The following is a 10,296-nucleotide window of genomic DNA, read 5'->3' on the forward strand; positions in this document are numbered from 1 at the left end:
GCTTATCTCGAATGTGTTTGATGGTGGGACTGCGGAGGATATCCTCCGAACTCCGTTAGTGGAGGATGTTGTGGAAGACAAATGGATTTGGAAAGCGGAGAAAGATGGTTGTTACAGTGTGCGGTCGGGATATAGATTGTGGATAAAGGAGTTTGGTGCCCGAGGTTTCAATCGTGTTGAAGGTGCCTGGACTAATTTATGGAACATTAAGGCACCTCCTAGAGTTAAGCATCTCATTTGGAGAATTTGTAGAGATTGTCTCCCCACTAGAAGAAGGTTAATTCAGTATCACGTTCCTTGTCTGGCCACATGTCCCTTTTGTCATTATCAAGTGGAGGACTTGTGGCATGTCTTCTTCGGATGTTCGGTTACTAATCAGTGTTGGCATACGACAGGTTTGTCTAATATTATTGCTCCCCGTATTATTAATTATCATGATGATATCTTTTCTTTGATTATGGATATCTGTAGACGGGAGGATAGTATGCTGGCGGGGAGATTTGCGGTTATGATTGATATTTTATGGCGTAACCGCAATAATATGAAATGGAATAATGAGAGTGAGGATTGTTCTAAGCTTGGTTTGCATGCTTTTTGTAGTTGGCAAGAGTGGTTTGTAGCGCAGGAAAATACTTCCCGGGAACATGAGCATTCACACTCTCTGAGTTGGAGCCCGCATATGGAGGGTAGCCTAAAATGCAATGTTGACGCAGGTTTTAATACTAGACGGGGAACTACGAATAGGGGCTGGTGTTTCCGTAATAATATGGGGGTTTTTATCTATGGTGGGGCTGCTTGGGATTTTGGTTCCTACCCTATTTTGGAAGCGGAAGCTTTGGCCCTCAAAGAAGCCATTCTTAGTGCTATTGACTTGCATCTGGTGAATGTCATCTTCGAGAGTGATTCTCAAGTTACGACTCAAGCCATTCGGTCGGATTTTAATGGTTTTTCCGAATTTAGTTCTATTATTTCAGCTATTCGCAGTTTGTTGTTACATTTTCCCAACTTTGAGGTCAAGTTTGTTAAACGCCAAGCGAATTCGGTGGCTCACGCTTTAGCTAAGGCGGCCGATTCTTGGACTAGGCGTAGTTTCTTTAATATGAGTCCTCCTTGTATTGAACATTTGCTTGCTAATGATATGAGTTAATTTTCTTTTGCTCAAAAAAAATGTTCATGTTTTGATGACGTCAGGGGAGTTTCCATGGTAGCTAAAAGGTATATACAGTTAATTGGTTTTCCACTTGAACCAGATTCTTGTGCGACACAATTTTTTTTTTGGAAAAGCCAAAATGAAATTTATTAATAATAGGCATAAGCAATGCCCAAGAAACATAAACTTATGATACATGCCCAGTCTAAAAAACACAAGATCATAAGCACACCAGAACATAATACACCAGAACATAAAACACCAGAACATAAATGAAGAATGATAGTTACTTTCAAACAATACATGAATTATGGATTAGTAAATACTGCATATTAACGGCAACAGAAGCATGGCATAGCATTCCTCAAGGGCTCACATCAAAAGTCTTCTTTTTCTATCGAAAAACACGTTAAGCCCAACCTACTCCACATGTGGGAATCCAAGAGAAGTAGCCTCTCAATCGCACCACTCCGCCAAAGCCTATCATGTTCGAACTGCACAGGCTGAGCAATTTGAAGACGAAAATTCCGAATCAAGAACTAATTGAACATAAGACGTCCTATTCAGCTGCAATCGCCAATCTCTAGTAAACAAAATCTGCAATACAACCAGCCATCGAAGACGAAGACAACAACCAACACAGTGCCGAACAAAAGATTTATTCACCGGACACCTAGACAGGCTAAGGGATTCGCGCACCACAAAGCTAAATCATCAGAAATTAGATTTGCTTTTATTCTGAGCCACTTCCATGCCGAAATTTTTGCCTCTCCTATAATTTTATTTATACGAATTTCCTTGTTGCGAAAAATGCTATCGTTCCTGCGCTTCAAAATACTCCACACTACGGCGCACCATATTACAAACATTTTCAAGGTTCGCGACCTAACATTGCCCAATAAATTCTCAAAATATTCCAGATGCTGCCACCCCTCATTGTGTAGAACTGCCTTCACTCCTAACCACTTGCAAATAACACTCCAAACACCTGCAAAAATTGGGCACTCAAAAAATAAGTGAGAGACCGACTCCTCCCTCCCGCACCCTCCGATGCAATCTATTTGGTCTTGATCTAATACCCCTCTTAACTAAATTAACTTTTGTCAGTATTCTATTTTGGAGCAATCTCCATACCAAGCATGACACTTTTAAAGGTATCGCCTTATTCCAAACTTTCGACCACAAATGATTTGTCTCATTATATTCCAATACCACCACGCCACTTGTTGCATTTCGAGAGAGATGTTACATTGCTAATTATAAAATTGAATTTGCATCATTGATTGAATATGAGTGACAATTTATTTGTTACTTTGCTCAATTGTGATTTGATTACAATGAGTTTTGATAAAGATGATTTCCTTCCGTCTGTTAGTGTACAACTCAATCGAAAAAATTACTCTTATTGGAATTACGTAATGAAAAAAATTTAAAAAGGAAAAAGGATGTGGAAATATGTTTATGGAACCTCCTTTAAACCTATAGATAAAAAGGATGAAGCAAAATATGCAAAAGAGTTGGAAACATGGGATGTTAGTAATTCTAAGATACTTACTTGGATCAACAATTATGTTTCTTAGTTAATAGGTGTGCAACTAGCAAAATATGATACTGCTAAGGAGATTTGGGATCATTTGAAACGTTTGTATGCTCAATCTAACTTTGCAAAACGGTACCAGCTGGAGAGTGATATTAGAGCTCTCAAACAGAATAATATGACCATTCAGGAATTCTATTCAGCTATGAATAATTTGTGGGATCAATTGACTCTTATGGAATCGACTGAGTTGAAAGTTGTCAAAGCATACACTAATCAAAGAGAAGAGCAATGTTTGGTTCAATTTCTGATGGCACTTAGGGACGATTTTGAGGGACTTCGTGGGGGTATTCTGCATTGTAATCTTCTCCCTAGTGTTGATTCAGTTTTTAATGAATTGTTGGAAGAAGAAATTAGAGTCAAGTCCCACTCAAATTTGATTCCAGGAAAAAGGAGTTCTATCCACTCCTCCGTTTGTTTTTGCTGCTCCATTTCATAATAGAAAACCTCAAGGTAGGGTTGGGCTTAGTGATGAATGTGCTTTTTGTAAGGAGAAAGGTCATTGGAAAGCACAATGTCTTAGATTGTTGAAAGCAAATAAGAAAAAATTTCAAGAGTCCATCTTCCAAAGTTGTTGCTGCTACTCCTACTACCATTGGTTATGGTTTTGGTTCTAATCATGCATATCCATATGAGATTACTTCTCAAATACCTAATTTTTCAGAGCATGTTCAAAAGCTTTTTTCCACTCAGTCACGTGCCATGTCTTCCTCATCTACTAAAGGTTTGAACTCTTCTAGTTTTTTCTGGTATATCTTCTTCCATTTGGATTCTAGACTCTAGAGTATCGCACCATATGTCATATGATGCTAAATCATTTGTGTCTTTGAATGCTACACCATCTATGTCGGTTACGACTGCTGATGGCACTCATATGCCATTAGTAGGCATTGGTTCTATCTCCTCACCTAATTTGTCATTTTCTGATGTTTATTATATTCTTAACCTGACTTTAAGTCTTGCTTCTATTAGTCAATTGTGTGATTCTGGTTATTCAGTTATGTTTTCTTCCACTTCTTGTTATGTGTAGGATCCTTATTCCGGGAGGCTGATTGGGACATGCCGTAGACAAGGGAGACTTTATGCTTTGGATGAGTTGAGAGTCCCAGATACTGCAACCTCAACCTCTACTTCCACAACTGATTTATTATCCTCTTTTCGTTTGAATTCTTCGTCTTCTAGTTTTTACTTATGGCATTAGCATCTTGGACATGTCTCTACTTCTAGATTAAAGTATTTGGCTTCTACTGGAGCTTTAGGAAAGTTACAAACCAGTGATATCTCAGATTGTTGTGGTTGTAAACTTGCTAAATTTTCAGCTTTACCATTTAGTAAAAGTGTTTCTATTTCATATACACCTTTTGACTTAGTTCACTCGGATGTATGGGGTCCATCACCGCTTCTTACTAAGGGTGGATCTAGATGTTATGTTTTATTTATTGATGACTATACTCGTTATTGTTGGGTTTATCTTATGAAAAATCTTTCAATTTTTTTTGACATTTATTGTATGTTTCGTGCTATGGTTAAGACTCATCATAATGTTGTTATAAAGTGTTTCCATTGTGATTTAGGTGGTGAATATACCTCTAATAAATTTTCTGAATTGCTTGCTTTTGATGGTACAATTCATCAAACATCTTGTACTAATACACCTCAACAGAATGGAGTTGCTGAAAGGAAACACAGTCACATTATTGAGACAGCTCGCTCCTTTTTGTTGTCTGCTTCGGTTCCTAGGGAATTTTGGGGGGAAGCAGTTCCTATTGTTGTTCATGTTATTAATAGATTCCTATTGTCTGTCACATCAGGTTTGTCTCCCTTTGAAAAAATGTATAACTCTATCCATGATTATTCATCTTTAAAAGTGTTTGGTTCTACTTGTTTTGTTCTTCGCCCCTAATTAGAACGTAGTAAGTTGTCTTCTCGTTCTGCTATATGCATTTTTATTGGTTATGGGGATGGTCAAAAGGTTTATCGTTGTTATGATCCTGGTGCAAGGAAATTGTATGTTTCTCGTCATGTTGTTTTCCTTGAACACATTCCTTTTTACTCTATTTCTTCTGATTCTTATGTAATTAACCATTCAAAACTCACTCATATCGATCCTTTTCATCATAATGATAATATTTCTAGTGATTGTAGTTTTGAGAATTGCAAGACTGATATTACTGATACTCCATATACTGACATCCCTCTTGTCCCCACGACTACCCAAGAACCTCTTACGACTGTTGATCATTCTCCTCTGCGTTATCCCTCTCAGGACCGTAAGTCTACTCAATTTCCTGATTTTGTCTATTCCACTTACTCTTCTTCTTTTGCTTCTTTTTTAACCTCTATCCACATTTTGTATGAGCCCTTTTCTTATAAAGAGGCTATTCTTGATTCTCTTTGGCAACAGGCTATGGCAGAAGAACTTTCTGCTTTGCATAAAACAGATACTTGGAAATTAGCACCTCTTCCTCTTGGAAAACGTGCTATTGGACCTCATTGGATATACAAGATCAAAACTAAGTCCGATGGGTCATTTGAGCGCTATAAAGCGCGGCTTGTTGCTAAGGGATTCTCTCAAAAATACGATATGGATTATGAAGAAACTTTTGCTCATGTGGCTAAGATGACTACATTTCGCACTCTTATTACAGTTGCATCTGTTCTTCAGTGGCATATTTCTCAAATAAATGTTAAAAATGCATTTCTAAACGGTGATCTTCAAGAAGAAGTTTATTTGGTACCCCCACAAGGTGTTTCTCATAACCAAGGGGAAGTATGTAAGTTGAAGCATGCATTATATGGTTTGAAACAAGTTCCACAAGCTTGGTTTGAGAAGTTTACCACAGTTATTACATCTATTGGTTTTCACTCTAGTGATCATGATTTTTCTTTGTTTGTCAAGACCACTTATCATGGTCGTATTTTAATCTCATTATATGTTGATGATATGATTATTATAGGTGATAATATGGATGGAATTAATGATTTAAAGCTACAGTTAACCAAACAGTTTGAGATGAAGGATTTAGGCACTCTTCGCTACTACTTGGGTATTGAAGTTGCATACTCTCTTAGAGGATACCTTCTCTCTTAATCCAAGTACATTGGCAACATTCTTGAACATACTCACATTTCTGATACTAGAGTAGCAGATAATCCTCTTGAGTTGAATGTGAAATATGCTCCCTCTGACGGTGTCCCTCTGCCAGATCCCACATTACATGGTACTTTAGTTGGCAGCTTGGTGCACCTTACGATTACTAAACCAGATATTGCTTATGATGTTCATATTGTTAGCCAGTTTGTTGTGTCCCCTACTATAGTGCATTGGGCAATTGTTCTTTGCATATGTCATTATATTCGGGGAACCTAGTTTCAGAGTCCTCCTCCTTAGAACTACGTGCTTATTCTGACGCTGATTGGGTTGGAGACTCCACAGATCGTAAGTCTACCACAAGGTTTTGTATCTTACTTAGAGACTCTCTTATTTCTTGGAAGAGTAAGAAACAAGATATCATCTCTTGTTCTTCTACAGAAGCTGAGTATCGTGCTATGGCATCCACCACTACTGAAATAGTTTGGTTGCGTTGGTTACTTTCTCATATGGGTGTCATTCTTTCTGAACCAACACCTATGTATTGTGATAACAAAAGTGTCACTCAAATTGCCCACAACTCAGTATTTCATAAGCGTACAAAACATATTGAGATTGATTGTCACTTCACCCGTCATCATCTTCAGCATGGGACAATTACTCTACTGTTTGCCTCATCCACTTTACAGATTGCTGACTTGTTTACGAAGACGCATTCCATTAAACGTTTTTGTTTTTTAATGGACAAACTCTCGATGCTCTATGCGAATGCATCTTGAGTTTGAGAGGAGATGTTAGTTATTATTATTATTATATTATTATTTTATTGTACCTTTATAAGGGTAGTTCGGTCTTTCCCAACTTTTAATATTTATACTTTGGTGTGACCCTTATTCTACAGATGGTTTTGTCCATTCTATTGAAACCCTAATTTAAAGGTCTTTCTTCCTCTCTATGTTACAATATGTTCACTATTGTTAACAACAATAACATCACCAATATAGTGACGCTAATATATAATATCATATCATTAACAATTACAGTTCCGTTCTATTGGTTTTAGTTCGGTTAATTACGGTTCAGTTTGGTTATTAAGTTGTTTCATAAATTATGATTTGGTTCATTAACTAAAGAAAATAGTTAATTTATTTAACGATAGTTCAGTTTGGTTTTATGGTTTGATTCAGTTTCATGGATTTTTGGACAATCCTGCTAATTACAATGCAGTCTGTGAATAACTATATTAGAAAAAAGAATTGGATTTGCCTAAATTATAAGAATGGAGATTTGAAATGCCCAGCATGCCAAGAGAAAATTCAAATTGTGGTTTCCTCAATGCTTTTGTAAAAATATCCGTGAGATGAATAGTAGTAAAAACATAGAGCGGAAAAATATTGTTTTAAAATTTCATTCTGGTCAAAATGGAAGTCAACTTCAATATGTTTTCAATGTGTTTAACTTATTTGTAGAGCACTGAATTTTTTTGTTATAGCCGTTGAATTTTTGGCTATGTGGATAGCCGTTTGACTATCATAGGGAATGATAATGGATTTATCATAAACAACCTTCAAATTGAAAAAAGGGATAATAGGTATTTTCCCCCCTACCATATAGGCGAGATTCGATTTACCCCCCTATTAATATTTTTTTTTATTACCCCCTTGAAATATGAAAAGTTCTATGATTTACCCCCCATAGGACCCCCCTGTAAACTTGTTTTTTTGATTTACCCCCCTGGTTTTTCACTGTTTTTTACACGTTTAGGGGGGTACGCTAAAAATACAGGGGGGTAATCCAAAAAAAAAAAATTAATAGGGGGGGTAAATTGAATCTCGCTATATGACAGGGGGATAAATACCTATTATCCCTTGAAAAAATTACTTTTAAGCATTTAACTTGCATGTAATGGTTGTCATTTTAACAATTGCCTTCTAAAATCAGTTAATTCATTTCCAAATATTTCATTTTTTAATAATTTAATATAACTTTTAAAATCTTTGATGTTTCTTTTTTAAATTTTCAATTTCTTTAGTAAGCTTAGCACTAAATTTCAACATTAGTAAAAAAAAATTGCTTATGACTTAGGCTAAATGCTTTCTAGTTACAAGTTTTGAGAATAAAATGAAATTGGATTTTCCACTTCATTTCTATATGAAATGAAGATGTTATTCAAAATCATATGTTAGGTTATGCTATTAATAAACCATTGTTATCTATTCCAAAACTGTTACTATATTACTTCCTTATTATAAACCATTAAAAATGTTTAAACAAATACAAACTAAAATGGTTCAAGTTTGATTTGGTCCCATAGGCAGTAGAAACATGAAATTGGATTTGCTGCAGTCGGTATTTATCATATCCACGCAATCACAACATTTATAGTCATTTGATTAAGATTGGACAACGCAAATTTAATACAGTTTTGAATTTTTAAAATACCAGAAACCATGACAGCGTGAATTCGTCCTTTTTCAACTCCAATGAACCAAAATTTGTAGAAACATACGCCAAATTGTCTTACCAAGTGAGTGTCACTGATCTCATGTGAAAAGTAATTCCATATACCCAATTTATTACATTATCATTTTTAAATATTAATAAATAAATATGAGTACTGTAACACCCTAAATCCCGAAACTTATTTTTAAAGAATTACTCGACAGTTTAAGGTGTCACGGCAACAACTCTTCAACAATTAGAAAATATTTAGGAACACGCATTATAATAATAAAGAACATACAACACCTATCATCATGCGCTCACCATTCATTAGGCTCATTGTGGCAAAAGCATCACCAAAACAAGTAATAAACACATAGCGACTCCATAATTTAGTCTCATAACAATATAACTTTCATGACATAATTAAAATAGAGTTGTATTGTTCAAATTTCAATTTTTTCAACAAACATGGTATAAAACTTCAACGAAATCACAATAAGCAAAAATAGATGTTCCCAACCCCGATTTTACATAAACAGAGTATAACTTCTAGAATAATAATGAAACTAAACGAAAATAACTCCAACGAACTATCTTCCACTCACGGCAACAACTTTTAATCCTGGTTATCTGGAAGATGTCCATGGTGGACAACATTAAAGCAAAGGGGGTGAGAATACACTTCCATAATTTAGCAGTGTAAACAAGTAAAGGTAGAATATCACATAACACAAGTACACATGCTAATCATAACAATATCAACACATCAAGTATTCTCATCCAAACAACACATCACTAATGATCATTTACAAATGAAATACTAATGCAAATGTACTCAACAACTAACTCAATATGCATGTGGTACCAATATGAACACTCAGGTTCATCTCGCTCCCGATTCCCTCTCTAAAAATAGAGCACACCAAAATCACTACCATCACCATAGGTAACGCTTCACTGATTTCCACTAGAACCAACTACTCACTCACGATCTCCACTATAGGACCAAAGCACAACGAAATTGAACTGAATTTCGTACACCTTGAATGCGTGACTCTACAACATGCACTTAAACACATGCACATATGTCCCTTTTTTTTGACCATGTAGAACATCAATAATACCAACACACAATCATGATAGACAAACATATCAACATACAATAACATTTAATCACAACAAGTATCATCATAACATTCTTCATTTGCACCACACAACATAATTCATCATTTAAATCATGTTAAAATTAATTAAGCATTACCAATAGTCAATCATAGGCACACAACAGTACCCAACGAAACTTAGAATCATCCCACAACAGCAAAAATTGGAATCATAATTCAATTCCATGCACCACAGCACATTACGCTCGTTCTGGGTGCATGAAGGGCTCTCGGCACAACGATGACACCCGTCATTGACTCAAAAATATCAAAATGCCACTTATGTGGCAACCGACTCCACAACTGAGTCTGGGTTCCATGACGCCTCACCCATCATGGCGATGACACCCATCTTCAACCTAAAGGCGTATGACGACCTGGTTGTCACGCTGATGATGCTTGTCACCTTCTTCATAAATGTAGAAACGTGTTTTCTGCCATTGGAGCCTTATGGGAGCTCTGGTTTTTTATTCTAATAACCCCAATCAGTCTAGAAAATTAACTAAACGATCATGCATCAATTACTACATGTTATTTCACTTATTTAACACATCTAGCATAAAAATTCTTCATATCAAGATGATGCATAAACCTTCAAACATCAACAATGACATATTTTCATCAACAACTCTAAACCATAATTTATGCACAGATAATGATACACGAAATTACACTAAATTTCAGTATACAACAACAATTATTACAACAAAAATCAGAATCATGTATTACAACACTCAATTCCATTGGAGGTTAAGGATTCATCATTCTACCCTTCATGCTTAAACACTCATTAAAGAAGAAATCTCCCCCCTTATATAGTTCTGCTAGCAGCACTGCAAAATTTTCTACT

Source organism: Vicia villosa, unplaced genomic scaffold (assembly GCF_029867415.1).
Source record: "Vicia villosa cultivar HV-30 ecotype Madison, WI unplaced genomic scaffold, Vvil1.0 ctg.000485F_1_1, whole genome shotgun sequence".
In the NCBI taxonomy this organism is placed as follows: domain Eukaryota; kingdom Viridiplantae; phylum Streptophyta; class Magnoliopsida; order Fabales; family Fabaceae; genus Vicia; species Vicia villosa.